At 42.1% G+C, this 23,591-nt stretch overlaps 1 protein-coding gene across 1 annotated transcript in view; it reads right to left on the reverse strand.

Annotated features, from left to right (window-relative positions):
* Nucleotides 1-19,687, reverse strand: part of LOC137265805 (QRFP-like peptide receptor) — a 56,968-nt gene extending 37,281 nt beyond the window's left edge. The window contains exon 1 of the mRNA XM_067801264.1: nt 19,553-19,687. The gene's annotated coding sequence lies outside the window, so the exon portion shown is untranslated. The remainder of the gene's footprint in view (nt 1-19,552) is intronic.
* Nucleotides 19,688-23,591: the final 3,904 nt, after the last annotated feature.

Genomic DNA, 23,591 nt, shown 5'->3' on the forward strand with positions numbered 1-23,591 from the left:
TGCTAAAAGTGGCGTAAAACTAAACTCACTCACTTTAATATATTACAACTACCAAAAAAGGAAATATAGTGATGTGGATTATATGGACAGATCACTGATGACACCAGGTTTTTGCTAACGGTAGCTAAAGGTGTGACGCTTAATGCAAGCATCACAGAAACTACGAACTAACATCACATTGTTCACATAAGCACCGATACAATGTTACATTAAGTGTCTTTGAAAATACTAAATGGTTTTAACAAAATAAATGTCAAATGCAGTTATTCCAACGACCTCGGTCCGGCGAGTTGCTTTAATTGACTTCACACCACAGAAACGTCTGTCAGATGCAATTTACAGCAATTAAACCTAGTGATTGACCTAATCTTTGTAGGGTCAGAGTGTCTGGCTCGCTTGTCGCTGTCTTTCGGTGTAACCTGGTTTACTGTCCTGTAGCGAGACGACTGAGTGTGTGATTGGAGGGATACTGGCAGGGACTGCTGTGTTGTGTCAGCAGTTGTTGTCCCAAGTTCTATTTGTCTGTTCATGCAGAAGTTACCTAAATTAATGTGTATTATTATCAGATCTGATAGTCTGAATAACAGGTCTGTTCCCAGTACAATCAAGTTTGTTAGCACTAGAGTCTTATACTGGTTGTCACACTAGAGAGCGATGTAAGTCTCTACAGAGAGATACAACAAACGTCATGTAGCCACTTGACAGTAACAAACAATGATAGACACTTGTTGGAGGGTCCCTGTAGACACTTTATGGAGACACGGTAGAGACACAGGGGACTACTTGTTGAGACAAGACAGAAATTCCTGGGGGCACATTGTAAGAACATGATGACCTTTCAGTAGACGCCTAGTAGGAACACGACGGAGATAATCGGACACATCGTAAGGACATGGCGGAATTCCAGTGGACTCCTTGTGGAAACCCAAAGAAGATCCGGTGGACGCCTTGTGAAAAGACAACGGAGATCCGATGGACACATCGTAAGATAACGACGGATTTCCATTGGACACGTTATAGAAATACGACGGAGATCCGGTGCACACATCGTTAGAGCATGACAGACTCCCAGTGGATTCCTTGGAGAAAGACGACGGACAACCGGTGGACACATTGTAACAACATGACGGACGTCATGTAGACACCTTGTAGGAACACGACGGACATCCGGTTGACACGTTGTATGGGCATGGCGGAGACACCCACGGAGGACCAAACATAATTTGTCCCAACCTATTTCCAAGTATTATGACAATTTCAAAAGCATTATCAATGAACATCAACTGGATACAGAAAACAAATGGAAATCACATACAATGTGGAGTGACAACATTAAGAAAGCATTAAGTGTGCACATAAAGCAGCGTAGGTACTCCCCACGGAAATGGGAACTCCTGTCCATCACCAATAATAGCTTCACATTAAATATTTTCTCGAGCACCCATAAATAACATTCATGAAAAGTTGGAAAGAAAGTTTTAAAGCGTGACAAGGCCATCTAAAGACAGTTTAAAACGTTCCTGGACAGCACAATCATTGTTTGAATTTTCATCATGAATTCGAGGACATCTAGTGCTGTATAACACACCAAAAATACAGTTCTTATAGCTCTGTTACAGTTAATGTCGTTATTTTATCTGAATACACATTATTTTCATGCATATCAGTTTTCCATTTGCCGAGTTTATCCTCTGGGCAGACACAGTCTGCATCATTCCCGTTGGAAACTGTAATCACCAGCATGTTATTGTTAAGCACAAACCTTCTAATTTCTTTAGAATTCGTTCTGAATTTGATAGTAAAATCTGATTAGATCCCAGATTCCTTGACCTCATATGAGCCTGAATTAGATACAGAGGTTTATATTTGAAACACATCCCGATGTTATTGGCTTAGAGCTCAAGGGTCCGAAATAATGGACTTGTTAAAGAATATTGATCACAAGTCCCTAGCTTTGAGGCATGTCTTATAGAGTGGGTCCCCTGGCCTTGATGACTTCATACACCACAGCAAATGCTAACACTGAGCACATAAAATGCGCACCCATTAGTTTCTCATTCATGAATTTACATTCACCTGTAGGATGCCAAACGATAGTTTAGGCAGCATCGACACATTATTTTCGCTACTGTCAATCGGCGTCGAACTTGTGAAAGACGTGTTTGGACTGTGGATTTGGTCCAAAATAACTCTCCTTTCAAACTTTCCTTCTTTGGGGTCTTTATCGCTTTGTTAATGACATTACCTCAAGTGCACCACTGCTAATCTTCTTACTGGCAAAGAAAGATCTTCCTCTTTAAGCTTAAATACTCGCTCTTTGAAATGTTACATCCCCGATAATGATCATGACCGTATCGGACTGTTCCTCTGGGTATACTCATTTCAAGAGTGAGACCAGATGCAGAGCATTAAACTGTTTCATTTTGTGATTGCAAGTTGTTTGAAAACGCATGTTTTATTTAATATTTGGAATAGTTGAAACGTAAATGCCCTGGAGGATCTTTGCTGGCGCCTGTTGCAGTCTTCAGGATACAGTTTATATAGGAGGACCAAGAAGTAGCAGTCTGGTGTTATAAACCCACCATCCTTTCGTCAGCGTGTGTAGTTGAAACCTCGCTGGGTGTTATGGACCAGTCAGCACCCGATGGATGGTATAGACATCCACGAAATAACAGTGCTGTAGAGTTTTGTTTTATACTTCATTCTCCATACTTATGACCGTCTCATATCCTCATGATACATAATCTTTGAATAGAGCCATGCATTTCCCAGCAACTGCTAGGTGACAGAGACACCCTTGTGGTCTTTTCCTGACGACATCATTAGCGATATCGGCCCGTTTGCTGACAATATAGGGCAAAGACGTGGATTTAGAGTTTGTACTGATTTGACACTATTGAATATAAGGGAAATCCTTCCAGGTGTCACTACGTATTAACTCAAGAAACATTTTCGGCATTGCCACAATGGTCAAGCAATATTAAATTGAAAGGTAAAACCCAAAACCTATTATGTCAAACCAAACAGTGTTGGTCCACATACGGAATCCGTACTTGATACCCAACCAGCTGTTCTGAACCAATCATCTAATCTGTGCCGAGCAAGTCAAGCGATATTCTCTTCCAAACAGTGCATAACGAGCACTCGTTTAGCGATATACGGCTATAACAATCGTACCAACAACAGCAACATAGTTGCCGACATTTAGGTGAAGTGAACTTTATAGATTCTTTGAGGATATATCCGGTTTTTATCTATCACGGTTTGGAATAACGGTACGATACATCTAGTGAATATAAGAGTCTCATCTCCAATAAAAGGTAACGGAATCGATTCTCATCCTTCTGAATATCCAACGCACACGTCAAAACACTTCGGCATAACCTCTTATACCCTTGCATCCGTATATTCCCCCCAAAAAAAACCCCCCAAAAAACCAGCCTAACATTTCGTATTTTAAAAGGACATGCATTTGATACAAATGGGACCATCGCGAGAGCTGTAAAACTGTTATTCTTCTATTTAAAGAAGGGTGTACTAAGTTGCCCATTTCACCTTGAAATCGTAAACTGCGTTCCGTCTAAATGGACGACCATTTCCTTAATGACGCTACATCTAGCCTCTTCAGTTCGCGTTTTTCATCTTGGTAATCCGTCACCGTGATGTATGTAAATTGTCTGCAGCCAAAAAACCTGCGTGATGAAATGCAGCGTAACAAGAAAGACGTGTCAGAGGTGTAGTTGGTTTCAGGGAAATAGATACGTTTGTGAAATATGGGGCGAATTTAACACGGAGGGAATCCTCCTTTGTCAAATAACTGCTAAATCTTAAATTCCATTTTCCATTTCATTTGACCACCACTCCTAAAGTTACCAACTAGCTATGAATTTGACAAACGTGTATATGTGTTAGTGTGTGTAAAGTGGTGAGGGACATTTTGGGAGATTTGAACGTTAAAGATGGTTACAGCACCAAACTGGTAGCTAGTAATAGCGTATATGGACTGTCTCCCCTGCAACAAAAGTTTAACATTAATCGTTGTTCTTGAAAAACATTCAAGGACGTGATCGTTTCTTCTGGGCGTCACTTTCCGGTCACTTGAACAACTTAACAGATAAACGAGGTTTCTGGATTGTTCGTGCTTGTTCAAGTATGGGGAAAATCGTTTTTATCTTGCTGTCAATGTCCTTTTTCAAGATGGCGGAAGTTCTGATGCAGTCATAGCCGCTATAGTGACAAAAATCATTAGATGTATTTCACAATGGTTGAAACGATGGTTAAATTTAATTACTATGCCAAATCTCCGGGGCATGAAGTTAATTATTAATCCATTTCGTATCAGTCCTTATCGTTGAACGATTACCGCAACTGCCATAAAGTGTAAAAACGTCGCCTATATTGAATCATGACATTCGGGTAATTTAGATAAATTTGTTAGAAAGAAATATAAATATAATTGGCTCTTGTCCACAAATTCTGAACAGTGAAGAGGCTATTACAAACGTTTTATCTCAGCAAGTAAGCAATAATTCAAACTGGTCGTATGACAGTTTAAATGAAACGTATAATATAATAAGCCAACACATTATATTTCCCTGCAGACTCTAGGTCATCCTGGCTTAGGGCTGAGAGGTCGCCTACCGATCTTTCCCAGAAGATTTTCAGATTTTTTTCGCATTAGTTTCTTTCGAAAGGTGAGTTTGAACTGTTTTTCAACATAATTCCTAGCTGAAATATCTTGTAAAATTTTCTTCCTGGCAGAAACAAGAAAATCGCCAATTGTCTTGACTGCCATGGTGAATAATGGATCTCGAAGGAAACAAGTTGCCCTTGAGGATACATTGAGGAACTAATTCATCTGTATCTGTCACATCCAGAGTTGATTATTCCCAAATACGAGATACAGACCTTTATCTGCAAAGACAAGCATATCGGTTGCTGTGGTAACCTGCACGTATGTACGTCGACATGGACAGTGCCATATAGGTCGTCAAATGTTTACCAACTAGTCATTTCCGGAAAATGTAGATATTTCACTCTGCACTGCGAGGTCAGCACTGGTTTGTTTTTATGAACCTCCTGGACAGATGTTTATGCAGCCCATACATAAATCACCACACGCCCATTCCATACTGTTATTCGCTGCTAAGAAGGGTCTATGACATTAGGCAATGGACAAGAAGAATCATTCAAATACGGATTCAGTTTCCCTCTACGGTTACTAAAACTAGCGGACGAAAGAAACGCCACCAAATAAATAAAATTGTCCGTCTCTTTGAAATAGGCAAAAACACGTATCTCGAACACTTAATGTCTATTTCCAATGAACATTTGCACTTTCATTTCGTATGTTGTGAAAAAACCCAAATTTACTCGAATAACACGGAATCTGTACGCAAAGTTAGCAGTACCAAATGAGGGTATACAAGCTAAGTAGGTTTATTCTCTGACATCAGTATTGACAACCAGGAACATGCCTCTTTAACACCAGGCCAGAGGGAGAGAGCAATCGGTATGTTACAGATTGAAGATACGCAAGAGCATGTGGCTACGACCATGGGATGCTGCAAATCCATCATCGGAAGACTTGCCACACATCTACGACAGTCTGGCAGTAGTGCAAACAGGTCAAAGAGTGATAGACTGAAGGGCTCTACCGAAGTTGAAAACCGGCATGTTGTTGGTAGTTGCGCTTGAGGAGCCGATACGTCACTGTGACGTCATCAGGCGTCAACAGCATTGGACATCCAGTCACCAGACAGACTGTGACCAGACGACTCCGTATTCATGCCTATCGACCTTTCATGACTTAGGTGGCGAAGGCAAGTTCCATCTCTTCAAGATCTGTCTTTGACACCAATGGAATAACTGGGACGTCGTATTCGGAAATGCCAAAATCAGCCACTGACGAGGAACAATTTGGTAGCTGAATGAATGACATCGGAGCCATAATCAAGACTACAGGAGACTAAGCTATTCGGGGTTCGGGGCTTTCACTTCAAAGAACATTTAATAAAGTTAACCTTAACTCTCATTCCACTAAGTGCACTAAGGTTACTTAGTGACTTACGATCACCTTGGTGCTTTGTGAAAGGAGGCCCTGGACTCCCTCTACTGAGTTTGACAATGCTCTCTCATAATGAACAGTCACCGGATGTGCACTCCACCATAAATACAATTTTATTTGTAGACAACTTGCTCCAGCGATAATTTAGACAAGGAAATAGGCAGGCATGGGTACTAAATGCTCATCAGTGTCAAAATTATCTATTTCGATAGAATCAAACCAGATTCAGTGTCTAAAACTAAACTCCAACATTGTTGCTGTTCAGATATGGTAGTCATTAACTGCACGACTCATGTACAAAACATGCATTGGGTGACAGATAAACAGGGAATATGCTGGATTTGAAACAAATGTGCCGGGACTACCAACTGGGTTCAGTTTCCCTTTAATTAAACTACGTGCTTTCATTTACTCGCATTACACAAGGACGTGTTCGGCGTTCTACGAAGATCATTAAACGCACATCCTGTAAAATGCAAATACTATGAATAACAACTTCTTCTGTATTGTTTGTGACATACAATAAAGATGAAGTTGTCAACCATAATATTTGTCTTTTTCTCGAGCGGCAACATCCACATCCCAATCAACAACTTACTAACACCTTGATTACACTGACCTTGACCTGGTACAACCCGGAAGGAAACTGCCATTGAAAACTAGCAAGTCATTCGGGACAGCTGAGTCGTTGTATTGATAATATCAGCCTTGGCTAGTCAGCTGCCGAAACTGACATGGACATGTTGTTGTGATCTGGCTTACCGTTGCAAATCAGGCCATTCCATGACTACTTCGTGCCCTTCCAGCGTTCCCATCATCTCATTACGTTCAAGGACATTCCGAATGGTGAGAAATTAGTAGGTAACGGATACTGGAGACGAATGTTTCAGGTTCGATTGACCATTGAATAATAGACATTTGTCATGTCGACAAAAGATTTCGTCCAGTCGCTTGTTTCCATACGTTGTGTAATTGTGACAAAGCAACGCAATGTTGAGTTTCTCTGTCCATGCAGCTATGTTGTGTATTAAAATATTTAATATATTTTCATTATGACTGGGTAAACAGTGCATCATTATACAGGTATATGCTGCACACCTGGTTTACAACAGGTATATACAATTGGACTGTACTCAGGTATACAGCAGGTATATACAATTGGACTGTACCCAGGTATACAACAGGTATATACAATTGGACTGTACCCAAGTATACATCAGGTATATACAATTGGACTGTACCCAGGTATACAACAGGTATATACAATTGGACTGTTCCCAGGTATACAGTAGGTATATACAATTGGACTGTCCCCAGGTATACAGCAGGTATATACAATTGGACTGTATCCAGGTATACAGTAGGTATATACAATTGGACTGTACTCAGGTATACATCAGGTATATACAATTGGACTGTACTCAGGTATACAGCAGGTATATACAATTGGACTGTACTCAGGTTTACAACAGGTATATACAATTGGACTGTACCCAGGTATACAACAGGTATATACAATTGGACTGTACCCAGGTATACAACAGGTATATACAATTGGACTGTATCCAAGTATACAACAGGTATATACAATTGGACTGTCCCCAGGTATACAGCAGGTATATACAATTGGACTGTACCCAGGTATACAGCAGGTATATACAATTGGACTGTCCCCAGGTATACAGCAGGTACATACAATTGGACTGTACCCAGGTATACAGCAGGTATATACAATTGGATTGTATCCAGGTATACAACAGGTATATACAATTGAACTGTACCCAGGTATACAGCAGGTATATACAATTGGACTGTACCCAGGTATACAACAGGTATATACAACTGGACCATATGCTGATTGTATATGTTCAGAGTAAATATTTGCGTGTATTCATCACTGGTAGTGTAAGCATTCGGTTTGCTATTAATTCGCGTTGCATGTTGTGACAGTTCGCGATATCCCCTTGAGTTGGTCGCAGATCGATCTTGCTATGTGAAAAACGTTTACCACCTCGTCCAACAACTCGACAAACACTCTATCCACTCACTCACCAACTCGACAAATAACAACCACTCACTCAACAGTTCGACAAACAGCATTTCCCCACTCACCCACCAGCTCAACTAACAACAACCTATTACTCACCAACCTAACAACTTCCAAACGACAACCATTCACCCAGCAGTTCAAGAAACATCTACCCACTCACTCACTCACCAGCTCAACTAACAACCACACACTCACTCGCCGGCACAACTAACAACATCTACCAACTCACCAGCTAGGCGAACTTCTGCTTGCTTATTTTCCCTCGATCCTGTCTTAACACACAATTAAACTTCGTCTCTCAAATTGTGTGAACTTGATTCGTGATTGATGCATCAGGTTGTCATACACGTAAAACATTATGAGCGTATACTATTCCCCTGCGGCACATTATCATCCCATGCACAAAGGAATGTGAGCTGGCAATGATGGATGAATTCGTTTAAATTGGAAACAAGCATGAAAGATATCGACTTTAAAGAATATCTGTCAATTAAATTGAGTTAGTATTGCTCTGTTTTAAAGCCGATCCTATTGAAACATGAAATTTAAAACAATAATCATATCACGTCGTTACGTAAGAGATCCTGGGAATCAAGGGGGGTATGTTTTATACATCATTCTCTGACCTTTCATGTCAGTCTAGCTGTTATTTTTGCGTTGATTGGAACGAATGGGCAGTACTCACCTTCAGGTTAGCGATTGCCAACAAACTGCGACGTCACAATGTCTTATTTTTTAGTTTACATGGTGATGGAAAATCATACAGAAACTCAACCCCAACTACGACAACAATATCATCAGTATTACTGTGGTCAGTGTATGGTCCATACTGCATGAAATAAACAACTTTTTAACTAAGCTGTCTATTAACACAGTATTGTTACACTATAAATCGAGTCCTGTGACCGCACGTTTGCTACCATCGTTAACTGGTTCTCGTGGCTGCGTGCGCATCAAGCATGCCTCCTATTAGCAGGGAGATGCTCAGTCTACCAAGATAATTGTCGTGGTTGGGACGGAGGGAAGGTGAGTACAGTTGGAACAAAAGGGCACTTAACACGTTTCAGTTGCCAATGGACATGTCAGGAATAGGTTGTAGATTCCGGACTTAGCAGACCGTAACCAACCGGCGGACGACCCCCAGGTCCTCATCATGTGCGTCATGTTTACCTCATCTTTCTTCAGTGTTTTAACAGAACTGCCTTTCAAAGTGAAAAATCAAAGGTGATGTGTCCCATACAGCGTGTAAATTCTTGAAATGTTTGTTGGATCAATGAAACAGTCAGTGAAGTGACCAATGGCCCCACTTCAAAGATTCTTTGATGTATTGACATGAATATTGACCATCTATTTTCAGCCTTGTACACTGAGCTGAAGTATCCTCAAGTCTTCGTGTCAGTTACCTCATTTACTACCTGTATTTTCTTGAACCGACGGCTGGTGGTTAAAATACAAACGTAAAATGATAAAACTATATTATATAGTGACTTAAATGAAACGGTTGTCCTCCCGGGCGCTGTTGTTCAAAGTGATCTTAGCGGTAAAGTGACCCATATCTTAACACAGACTTAAGCTAGTCTTAGCGATAAGGTTGTTTTGTACAACAGTACCGGTCTCCACGTTAAGTCTTTCCAAAACAAGCAACAGCTTGCAATGTTATTATAACAGGACATAGAGGAGACACAATTACACTTTCGATAGAACCCATTGTTACTGTAAAGACTGAAGGTCCCGGGGTAAATTAGACCCTCAGCAACCCATGCTTGCCAGAAGAAGCGATTATGCTTGTCGTAAGAGGCGACTAACGGGACGGGGTGGCCAGGCTCGCTGACTTGGTTGACACATGTCATCGGTTCCCAATTGCACAGATCGATGCTCATGTTGTTGATCGCTGGATTGTCTGGTCCAGACTCGATTACTTACAGACCACCGCCATAAAGGTGGAATATTGCTGAGTGCGACGTGAAACTAAACTCACTCACTCACTAACTTCACTCAAACCCGGACTTCTCCCCTGTTGGCTGTGCTAGCTATGGTTGTAAACATATACGGATATAAGTTGCTGTAACAATCAGGAATATTTCATTCAGGTAAATGAAAATGTCGCTATAACTGTTATATTAATACGGAATATATTTGAGCTGGTTGTTTATGCTTATATCATGCGTACAGACACGAAGCTTTATAAATATGGTAAACAGCATGGTCTTACATTACAAATAACGTGCTGTCAGTTCTCGCATTAGGGCAACAGGAATCGGAACACAGAAATGGGAACATTAAGTACAGCGAAATACATACACGACGGTTGGCTTAGTCCACATAACGTAACGGGATATGTGAAGTTTTCAGCCCTAGATGACTTGTAACGGGGCGGAAATGGGTGGTAGATGCACGTCATCATTTCCTATTTGTGCAGATTGATGGTCATGGTGACAATCACTGGATTTTCTGCTCTGGGCAGGAATATTTACAGATCGCAAACAAACCTCAAAGATCTTGTCTCAGCATCCACAGACGCAGTATGTTAAAGCGTTACCCGGCAATGTTGACGACCTAGATTCGATTCTGGACATTCCTGACCATGGACGTCCGTTGTTTTTAGATCCACCATCTAGGATACAACATCGACACGGACGGCCATTCGTTTGCTGTGTGAGAGCTCGAACAGTATATTTCGGATTAAAAGATAGAAATAAACGGATTATTTGGGAAAAAACGTATCTACAGTTAGGTGTCACGTTATGAAATGATGTGTTAGGGGTGGGAAGGGAGATGTAAAGGGGTGATGCAGGGTGACTGTTAGGGGTGGGAAGGGAGATGTAAAGGGGTGATGCAGGGTGACTGCTGGTACCACCGGTATTCAACATCAATCCTTGTGCAGTATTGCACACCGTATCTTTCACGTCATAAAATAGGGATGAGAATAGCGACCAAACGTCGGCAGCAACACCGACGATATACTTCGACAACAGCTGCAACAAAGTAGGCACCGTGTCCGTGACTCATCCTTCCAGTGTGTGGAATGCATGTTAAACAAACTAGCTTCCAATACTAAAGGTGGCATGTCTCCGACTCTTGTCACCGCTTTCCGGAAAATTAATGGTTTGTTTCAGATTTGTAGATGAGGACTGAGGAATGTATTTTCGGCTCAGCAATGGCATGTAGGACTCCAATTCATTACATATCGTGCAATCTTTACCCGAACCAGGTGGCCGTTGTTTCAATCATTACTTCATACATTTTTCAGTGGGTTTCGCAGACGTATACTTTTTAATGCTGTTGGCACTGCTGATGGAGACTCTGACATCTCAGAATTGCCGAATAAACTGAACGGATGCAAACTTCTAAGTAAACTTATTCTCAGTGTATTTCGTTAAATTCCACCACTGAGTCTAACAAAACCTAGTAGAAGGTCGCGTCAGGTAAGCTTTGAACGACTAATGACCGTCCAATCAAACGCGTGACCGTTAAATAGATTTAATCAATCAGACAACGGCTACTATTTAGGGATCGGAGGGACTTTCAAAATATTCAGGTCACCGACACAGATCTCTCCACAAACAAAAATCCGCATATAACAAAGTTATTTGACCTGTAGTATAAACGCTTTGGGGTTTCTATTGACATGGTTGCCATTAGCTAATATTTCCGCAAGATGACATCCTTGAATATTGCCCAGAACACCATTTTCAACGACTGTTTACTCATCGTTGTCATGGTTGTACGTACGCCGTGTGCATCCCCCGGAAGCGAGCGTACGCTACATAGCATTCGGAATCGTTCGGGTACGAACCTTTTCGAGATAAAACGTTAAAAAGGTATGTGCGAATGTCCACTTTCGCGATTTGGTCAGCTGTGTTCTGATTGGTCAATCTCAAAGGTTACCTGACGCGACCTCCCATAAGGTTTTGTTAGACTCAGAGGTGGAGTGTCACGAAATACACTGAGAATAAGTTTACTTAGACTGGGATACAAGCAGACGATAACACTATGGATGCCGGGTCACGGTCCTCTGCGAGCAGATGCTGTCATCGTCAAGATTTAAAGAGCACGGAACGGCGAATTGAGACTTTGAGTGACTTTGATTTCATGTCTGCTTTTGAGTATGGGATAACATTATTGAGTTAGTGGTCAAGAACGAGAGGGAAGTAAGAAAGAAAGAGACATAGACAATGGAGAGAAGGGAGAAGAACACGATAGAGAACAGAGAAGATACAGCGAGAGAGAAGAGACAAAGCAAGAGTGATAATGGAGAAAGAGAGAGGTGAGAGAGAGAGAAAGAGAAAGAGAGAGAGATAATTGAATCTTACCTTTCTATGGATTATATTTAGATGTAGATGTTTAAGGGGTGATTGGAAGTGAAATTCAGAATAACCTTCATCTCGACACAGCAGGCTTTCCTGCTGAACGTGTAAGTAGCTGACATTTAGTCAGACGTATGGATGTTCAGGTGAACGCATGAGATCAAACGTAAGGTTTGAGTGCTTCATTATGTGTAGGCATCTGGTGCCATCCATGACTGGGAACGGGAATACAAAACCACTTCAATGATATGAAGCCATATCTGTTTCCAGCTGCGTATAAATAATGTATCACGCCATCGTACATGTTTCGGTGTATTGTCTATAGACTCGACATATAGAAGTTTGTCTACAAACAGTAATGATCATCCACACAACCATGTTATTGTAAATGGTCTGTACAAACATTAATTAGATTTGCATCAAGGAATCAGCACAGAAACAAACTGAGTGAGTCTGACAGTGTAATTTAGCCGAGACAAGCAGGGTACTAGACATGTGATTATTTCCGTGTTTTCCGACCTGCCTGATTACCGGCCTCTGTTTTTCTGACGGCAATCACAAGGCTCTGTATGCGCACCATCACTCGTGGCGAAGCCCCAGTGTTGCCGACTACGGACATTGTGCTGCAGTCGTTCACGGTGTTTATCAAGTTAGAGTGGCCGACGTAGTAATAACATAGAGTCGTCGTTGGTGTAACCCACGGATCTCATTTTTTGTGACCATTAGTCAGGGGTAGGCCAACAAAGAAAGTTGTGCAATTATTGTTTGTGTCGTGTGTGCGGAGAACCAAGATAATAGCGACGTCACCAAAAGCGGACTACACCACTCTGGACTAATGTTATATGCACCATATATGAAGCAAGTCTAGATTTCCTCAGGAATCTCTGGTCTCACCCCGGGCTCCTTTTCAGTTAAAATGGTTTTGTTTGTTACTATCAAAATGATATATCTTCAGAGACCAAGGAATAGTCTAATATAACAACAATACGTTTTCCTTACTCAGTTATTCCGTTGGTCGAGGGATCTGCCTGCTCCCTCGCCCGTCCGTCCGTCTGCCTGGACGGGACCTGTAGAATTTTTACTTTTTTTACTTGTCCTTATCAACAGTATTTGTAACTGACTACAGATTACTACATTGATTTCTCGTCTCAATCGGAGGTGATTCCCCCGTCAGCATAAACGTTGTCAATAACACAATAACAGCCTAAAAGCTCCAGCTAATACCTGCATGCAAAGACAGACACTCTTATCGTAGTAAATCGCAGTGGAGTAGTACCCCCCCCCCCCCCCCCCATCGAGCGTACCGGATACTACACGTGACTGTGGGTGTGACTTCACCAGTATGTCTTACACAACTTTAAGCCAACAAAATCACCGTGGGAAAACCAGAAATGACCTTCACACACCGTGTAACCGTGTGTGGTATCGAACCCAGCTGTCTAGTGTGTCTAGTGAACGCTTAACCACTAGACTACGCCACCACCCCCATTTACCAAGACCCAAGAAGTGCACAGATCAGACTTTCTTCCCACATGAAGCTCACAAGCCTTCATATAACTGGAGAACTATCAAACTCACTCACTCGCTCTATACCATCCGGTTGTAGCATAAAAAGAGTTTCCATTACATGGAACGATGCTGTTAACGAGCACCGACCGGCAAACAGCTTGTAATGAATCATCCGCATCCAGTACTGTTCCATGTAAAGGGCTTACCACAACTCCTTTCCGTTCTGCCTTAAGTGTCTTCCGGTCCATTATCATATAAGCAGGTGTTTGTATCCATAAATGGGACCTTGTTATTGTAAGTGCGACAATCGTTCTTATAAAATACTGTAGAGTTGCTGTGTGTGATCGAATTGTGAATCACAAAAGGACAATGATAAAATCTTTATAATAAAACGACGTTTATGATAAAAGAGATTTATACTGATATGAAATTCATGGGGAACCTTGGAAACTAGTGGAATTTAATATCATGTCTTGTTACAATGATGACATGACAAATGGCATCATATATCGACTGAAACACGTGTTCTGGAATGCTGTTTGACGACCACGACTGAAGGGATTGAGTGACCTGACTATTTTATTGGTGGACATTGTATCCCGGTAAAACTAGCACAAGTTAGTATGAGACGTGATCTTAATTTGATGTCGCTGTCTACTACGTCTCCGGACATGGGACTTCTGATTCGCGACATTACACGTCATGTTACCTTGACTCCTGTTCTAAAGGGCCTTAAACCCAGTGCTCATTTACCTGGATATATAGGGTGTCGGATGCGGAGGAGCTCTTTGCTTTGATAAAACCAGTCAACACTGAAGAGAGCGTTGTTCTTAGTGTCAGGAAACTCGTCAAAAATACCCCAAATAACAGTACACCAGATGGCTGCCGCCTTAAACACCGTTTAAGTTACTTTGCGACAAGTTGATTTCGCAGCTGATGCCGATAATTCTTTCCCCTGTTTGATTAACTTGTCTTACATTAATGGATTCTACAATATCCTGTTTCAAAAGTCAAGATGCTAGTAGACTTTAATCGATCGTAAATGTTCCTCATATCCAATATCCAATATTGAAATAGTCTTGTATGCGATAAATATCAAATGTGTGCGCCAACGTAGACAAATCTGGAGAAGACCTGTAGTCTTGAGCTTATCACGAGCCTGACAGCTTCAATCACAAGACTCCAGGCATATACAGCATCGGTAATACCGTCTGTAAACTATAGGAGACTAATCCGCCGAAATCTACCCAAGCTGTCTTCGACAGAAAGTCTCACCCTCAATTCCAGGATTGGGTGAGTGAGTGAGTGAGTGAGTGAGTGAGTGAGTTTAATGTCACGGGAGGAAAGCACGAAATGATCGTGACATTGAAGACGTTTAGCCCTCCGATAGATTAGGCACATAATCAACGTGATCCCCAATCGTGGCTACAATGAAGCAACTGTACACGGCAAAATGAGATCCCTATGACGACAAGCCTTATCCTCTTTAGCCCATGTACACAACTGAGTGGGTGAGTTCAGTTTTACGCCGCTTTTAGCAATATTCGAGCAATATAACGGTGAGGACACCAGGAATGGGATTAGCACATTGTACCCATGTGTGGAATGGAACCTGGACTTCGGCGTGACGACCGAACGCGTTCACCACTCGGCTACCCTACCATTCCAGTGTAGTCAACTGGTGCCATCAGGCAACACCACCTCCCCTCATCCACTGTAATCAGTCTGCACTGGGCTGACAGTAATTATCATACACGTGACATACCTTAGGGGCGAGGCTAGTCTGTCCCTCAGAAATTTCCCTTCTGGGCCTATCTGCAATGCTAAAGCACTTAATGAAGCAAGTCTAGGTTTCCTCAGGTTTAGAGTCCTTTAACTGATAACGACCCCAGTGCGAGTAGCCCCAATGCAGATGTATTAGTCTCTGGATCTGTCATCTCCTGTCGCTCTTTTTCAATTAAAATGGGATTATTTGTTAGTGTCAAAATGATGACATATTCAGAGACTAAGCACCAGTCCAGGACCAAACGGCAGACCTCTGCTCGATGAACTAGGGTGCCTAACAAGACGAGCCCCTCCCCTCTCATACCGAGGATATAGTATACTAGCGCTGTCACCATAGATACTGTTCTGCAGGTGACGCCACGCAGTGCACGTTAGCATCAGATAGTAGAATACAACCAAGTGTTAGGAACCATATCACGCCTCGTTATCAACACAGCAAGCATCGACGGGGACACCTTTATGGTCATGCACTTAGACGCCCAAGTTCCGTGTTTATAATGCACTGGACACAGCGACCATCAAAATATGAACAGATGCAGATGAAGCAAATCAATTTGTTTATTCAGCACCAAATCAAGGTTTTATCTTTAATATAAGTAGGACCTGCGTTCATGGCAAGGAGGACGGACTGATGAGTATATAGTCACGATGAGTATTTAATGACCGCGATATTACTGCTTGACCTTGAAATACGTCCGCTGCCCAGTAGTGTTTAGACGGGCGATCGTGCCCTTGGTGAGAACAGGGAAGAGCGAGGCTGACTTGGGCTTCAGTTCATGATATGAGAAATGTTTGAACTGTTCCTTGTGCACATGGTCACACCACTCTGAAAATGTCCAATTATACAAATGAAATGCATCTCGTAAGTTAGGTTCAGATGTACTTACATGTCAATTATTTATGCTAATCTGGCAATGTGGTGAACTTGCATTAACCACTTTGCTAGGGGTCATGTCAAATGTTATCGTCCGCTGATATACTACTCCCACGTAAAGCCCATCACTTGAACCCATCACATATACCTGTTTAGACCAGCTGTGTGCATAGAGCCAGTTTATACGACAACCATTTGCATAATGACAATGCCCATATTACACTGCATTCACCTTCATCCACACAGCAGAATATGCCTGTAGCAAAGTAGACAGAATGAATATTGCATATCTAGCGGCCATAACGTTTCTGAGTCCAGGCTTCTCCACATGACCAAAGGTGTTAACCTCGTCAGCAAGCTGACAAGGAAAGGATGTCATTTGTGGGATGACGCCACGTCCAGCTACACATAGAAACCCCCAAATGCCATTAACCAAAGCGCCTTTTCAACACATCCCCAAAAATATCAGAAAAGCATTTTTGCTACACACACACAAAATATATAGGCGTTTCAACTCTTTCCCACCAAACCTACATTTTGACACGCGCCCTCTACTGCAGACTCATGAGGTGTCCTGTAAAATACAGATGTTACACGTACCATCCATTTCTAACCGGTACCTATACAAGGTGTGACATCACCATCATCGGCCACATCACCATCGTCGGCGACAGCTGCCGCGACCACCCATAACCGACATTGTCTGTTTCGTTTCAAAGCTACACACATACGGTCAGAAATAAAATACACATGACAAGCCCATGGGTACTCAGCGCCCCAACTAAATATACCACACATGCCACCTTACCACTATACGAACAACACACAAAACAGATTACGTTTAATTACACTCGACAACAACCATTACATCTTCGGGCTTATGATTCAAACTGTTTTTGTATGATGTTACTTATTTATACCAAATACTTGCAACGCATGACCGCTTGCATCAAAATCACTGGCGACTTCTGAAGCTAATGCACACGTCATTTGATAACACCGAGTGATACGTATTCCAAAAGTGTAGGAGTGGGTGAAAGAATTAGTTTTATGACACTTTAAGAAACATTCTAGCATTTTTATGGCGGGGACACCAGAAATGGGCTTCACACAGTGTACCCATATAGAGAATCGAACCCGGGTCTTCGGTATAACGCTTTAACCACAAGGCTACCCCTCGTAAGCTGAAGGAATGCTGTTAAATGCACAAACATGTTTTAAAAGTCAATGTCAGTCAAGCGTCAGCGTAAGACTACTTAAAAACCATCAAGTTTACTGCCTTTTTTCCAAAGCCCGATGATGCATTTATACCGCACAGCAGAACCAAGGGAACTAAACACACAGATTGGCAGATAATGTCTGGAAACATAGGTCAGTCACTTGCTGCTTGTCAATTGTAAAGTGTTTTAACGAATGTCAAGGGGTCGTTTCTAGCAAATCACACGATCTTACCATTAGCGATGGCATGTGACCTTCCACTTTGACCAGTGACGACATGTGAGATCACCACCTATATCTTGTATCAGCACCTTCGGGAGAACATATGTCAATTTGGCGTCATGTAGCTATGGCGGGGGTATATTTCAGCGTCTACCCCGTTGTCAATAAAACAAAAGACGTATGTCCGCTGAGGCAATGTGGTACTGCCCCACTGCTGGCGTGTCCAACCTCCGTCACAGGAGGATCCATGTATGAATTAAGTGAGTGAGTGAATTTACTTTTACGCACTCAGCAATATTTCAGCACTACGGACAGTCTGCAAATAGTCGAATCTGGGCCAAACTATCTTGTGCCAATACAGGATCCTACATGAATCACAAACTGCCAACCCTGTATCTTCAACCATTTGTCGGGAAATGTATCAACAAACATATCATGTGCCATGACACATTATCTTCCGCCCTGTACCATGATACATAATGTATCTTGGACCGTGTGCCATGACAATTGTATCTGCAATGGTGTCATGTGTCTTCATGCAGATAGTATCGACCACCTGGTGTCAAACCGTGTCGGCCTCCACGTGTCCTATCGTATATCGTACTTATAGTGATAGCTAAATCAAAACAGACGGCATATATCGACCACAGGACTGTCGATACTCCGTATGTCTCGAACTCAGTGCAAGAAGATTCTTTATGAGCACAATGGCAGATGATATGTCGATACTCCGTGTGTATCTAACTCAGACGCCATGAATAAACTGTAATGGGACTTACGGTTTGTCGTAAATCGACAATCCGTATTTTGCGAATTGAGAACCTCAGTAATCAGTACCGGTCTCAGGTCGACCATATGTCGAAACTCTGCATGGCATAAGGACGCGGTATTAAGAAGTATTACGTAATGGACGAAACATGAACAGTTCACTCTACCATTTCAAGAATATGGTGACGTGTCGACAGAATCCAAGGCTTCGCAAAGTTAACAATCACATTCAAAACCATTAACCCAGATAGCTTGATACGTTGAAAGTACTTCTACACCAAATAGTTAAAATGGCCTATATATATTCAGACCCTCTGCTATATTTTAGAACATAAAATCAAGCACGAGAGATGTTCCCACCAGATCCAACATTTTGCAATACAATTACAATTATACAACTCATAAAATAAGTACTTGTGATACAGTCGCAGTAATACAATGTACAATGCTCCTAGTCGTGAATTATTATCTTTATGGAAACGGTTTTGTTGATTTGTAGATGTCAGAGACCATTTTACAACAATGATTGATTCGCATGTGCAACGGATATGACAACTACATGACTAAGTGACGGAATGCAGTGCAGAACTCCACAAACAGGTTAATGTTTTCTAAGAATGCCAATGTTCACAATTCACGCTAGCAGAACAATTTGAAATATGCCCATATATGGTTAAATATGAACTATTGAAGTGGAGTAATATTTAATGAATCGGATAATTAGAAAAAAATGAAAAGTAAACATAACTTACCCTCCGCGTGTTCAGAATTTTGTGTTAGCCAAGTGACAACAACATCATCATCAACTGGTGCCGCGCTCACTGCCGTACTGTCACGTCCCCCACACAACTCACAGCGCTTCCACCAACCCAGCCTGCTGTTTCAGTGACTCGTTATGGACAACCTCGTCGGAGGGAATCGATTGTCCAATACGGACCAACATCACTGCGGGAGTAAACTTTCACTCCAACAGTCTTCGCAGTGAGAGCTTGTGACGAATGATCAAGGGGATAATCACCCTGACGGTGTTAGTACGACATCTTTAGTAACACACGACGCCGTCAGTGATACCATGGCGAGTAGGTAGAAATAGGACCATTCAGACCAGTGTCGTCGGAATAGTTTTATACTCAAGAGAATGTCTTGCAATTACAAGTTTTCATAGGTTTTACAGGCCTATTGTGGTATTTGATAGCGTTCTTGAACTCCCAGGTGGTCCGTGTTTTATGATTAAGTTGTAACTAGGTGGGCCAACATCCTTCGTGAAGTACCTCAGAACCATCACAAATGATCATGTTTTATCATAACTACGTTTTTCACGCTGACTCAACGTAAATCACAAGTAATGAGGCCCTTGCTGGCTGAATAACGTTTAAGGACCTTGATTATTAAAAAAATACAATATTATGTTTTTTACGTGCTTCAGGACGAAACTTTACAGGCTGAGTGTGCCTGAAGCGAAATCCGTATCATCATTAGTGTGGATGTGATCAGTTGTTTTCCCTCGTATAGCCACTCTGACAAATACAAGCCGTAATAATCAAAGCACTTAAAAACACGTAAATCGTAGCATGCTGAACCCAACAGCATCTTTTCATTACATTTCTAGTTTTTAAACAATTTCGACAAAACTAATTTGATTGAGGCACCACTCAAACGCTTAACGTTCGTGCATGGCGAGTAAAACTATATCATGCCCTTACGAAAAATAATAAAGAAAAAAACATAGTTTTCTCTGAACCTGACTAAAGACTGCTTCCTTGATAAAAAGTAATAGACGCCTTTGAATGGGGTTAAGAGTAAAATATTTACATGCAATAAATGCATTTTCTTGATATCCAGAAATCTACATGGTCGGTTGTACGTGTGCTAGTAGTGAATATCCAGAGGTTGTTTGTCTGAATGCAGGTTCCACTCTATCGCAAGATCCCTGGTTCGTCAGAACACACATGTGTGTGTCTTTTAGAAGTACATGTCCCCGACCTGCAGGCTCCGTGTATTCCTAAGTCAGATGTCACGAGGCAATAAGCGGAAACAGTGTTCCAAGCCGGGAGAAACGAGACTCACTGAACAATTTCAAAATCAAACTGCCTCTGAGCTATATCTGGAAACTTCTTCACCGAAGGTCGCTCCCACAGAACCATCAGAGAATCGTGACTGCTCATTCTGGATGAAGGAATACATGGGTCCTGAGCCAATTATGTGCTTTCTGTAGACAGTCGGATTCATTTCTTTTCATCCCCGATCCGGACATGTCGATTCTGGAAAAGGGTCACTCATCACAAGAAACAGTAAGTCCATGATTGGTACGCTCCTTTGGGCGTAGTCACCATAGAGCTCAGACATGACAAGTATTAACATGTCTTCACTAAGACTGACACCACTTCGTCGCATCATGTACATATCGAGGTGATCAGATTTAGTTCGCCTTTGACTGGATTCAGAAATGAGATACATTCCTCTGATAATTTAGATGGTTTGACTCATCAGTGTGGTCCTCTCCAACTAACTTAAACGGGGAAGTTGTCAGATATTCACCCGAGAGGTGTGACCTGATTTAATGAATCCGCATTACGACATCACGATGTACACGCTGACGTCAAAAGGTCATGATGTACGTGGCCATGGTGTAACTAGATCGAGGGGATGGTATAAGGACATTACGATGTTCATGTAAGGGCCTCAACAGACACAGAGGGAAGAGTAAAGCGGGGCGTCGTTAGCCAACTAAAGGGTAGTTTAGAGGGGGTATCGCGATGAAAATAATAAGGTTGTGGGACACCCTTAAAAAGTGTAGACGGAATATCACGTTGTAAGTACAATGGCGGCAGTAGGCCTTTAAGATTCTGTAGACGGGACATGACGCTGTAAAGACAACAGCGACAGTAGAGATACTGTAGACGGGACATGACGTTGTACATGCATTGACGGCAGTAGGCTTTTCAGATAGTGTAGACGGGACATGACGTTGTACATGCATTGACGGCAGTAGGCTTTTAAGATTCTGTAGACGGGACATGACGTTGTACATGCATTGACGGCAGTAGGCTTTTAAGATTCTGTCGACGGGACATGACGTTGTACATGCATTGACGGCAGTAGGCTTTTAAGATTCTGTCGACGGGACATGACGTTGTACATGCATTGACGGCAGTAGGCTTTTAAGATTCTGTCGACGGGACATGACGTTGTACATGCATTGACGGCAGTAGGCTTTTAAGATACTGTAGACGTGACATGACATTGTACATCCAATAGCGGCAGTAGGCCTTTAAGATGGTGCGACACTATGTTGAACGTAGAATGGCGGCAGTAGACCTGCATGGCAATGTAGAGGGAACATCACGATGTACATAAGGGGGGTACAGTAGACAGATAGGATAGCGCAGAGGGATACCACGGTGTACGTGATATGTGGCATGTACGAGTGTCACATGACATCACGATGTACATACGCAGAGGGAACACTACTATGTACATACGATTAGGTCACGATACCATTTGGAGGGTGCAGAGGGAACATCACGGTGTACATGATATGATTGCAGTAGACTATTAGGAGAGTACATAGGGAACATCACGATGTACATACGATGAGGGATGTGTACCCTTAGAAGAGTGCAGAGTTAACACCACGATGTACATGATATGATTGCATTAGGGCCTTAAGCTTAGTATAGTGCTGAGGGAACACCACGATGTACATGATATGATTGCATTAGGGCCTTAAGCTTAGGATAGTGCTGAGGGAACACCACGGTGTACATGATATGATTGCATTAGGGCCTTAAGCTTAGGATAGTGCTGAGGGAACACCACGGTGTACATGATATGATTGCATTAGGGCCTTAAGCTTAGGATAGTGCTGAGGGAACACCACGATGTACATGATATGACAACAGTTGTCCCTCAGGATAGTGCAGAAGGAACATTATGATACATATGATATAACGGCATTATACCCTTGGGATAATGCAGACGGACATCACGATGCACGTCATATCTGGCTTCCTCCGACGCCTCAGCGACATGGTGGATTGTCACAAACGGCATGGTAACATGCCATGTTTGTCCAACAGCCTCAAGTGTATAACCCCCTGTACCACCGCGGAGCAGTATCTGAGGACATTACCTCTCACGTACTGTCGTGTTACATGGCTGTAAACGTGACCTTACACCATGAACTACCAGATCAAAGAGTTTCAAAATAAGCCCATGTAAATTATTCAGACGGCTCTTTCAGATGAAAACTAAATCGACGTTACGTGCGTCATCAGTGCATGATTACGAAACAGACTCTCTAGTGACCCGGATGACAAACGACCACGTAATAAATGGAGAATTGCAAATCTTTCCAACTGTAATAAATCTTAATAGGCAAATTTTCAAAACCATTCATCTGACGAAAGTGATGAGACTGTCATTGAAAAGACGATTTGCTCGCTTTGGCGTGGTTTGCCTTCCCTAATCCCCCGAGAAATCTAACGTTTGTGAATTTTAAACCTTTAAATATAAACCCTTGTACCTCGAGGCCAAATGAGCCTCTATATCGCCATCTAGATCAATAGACTGAAAGAGATACCATTTTGGTAGCACCATATTAGGATTATTTGCATGAAACTGGACACTGGTTATCGTGCATGGAAGATGGGCTGCGTCTTCATAGGTCATCTTGTTCTACAGTCTGTCTCGTTATGAAGGCTTGAACGCTAGGTGTTACAATATCGGCCTGGATAATTGGAATATATGTCCAGTTGAGAAAAAATGGCCAGATCTGATTGCCTCAGCGGC

The sequence above is a fragment of the Haliotis asinina genome, chromosome 15 (genome assembly GCF_037392515.1).
Source record: "Haliotis asinina isolate JCU_RB_2024 chromosome 15, JCU_Hal_asi_v2, whole genome shotgun sequence".
Classification (NCBI taxonomy): Eukaryota; Metazoa; Mollusca; class Gastropoda; order Lepetellida; family Haliotidae; genus Haliotis; species Haliotis asinina.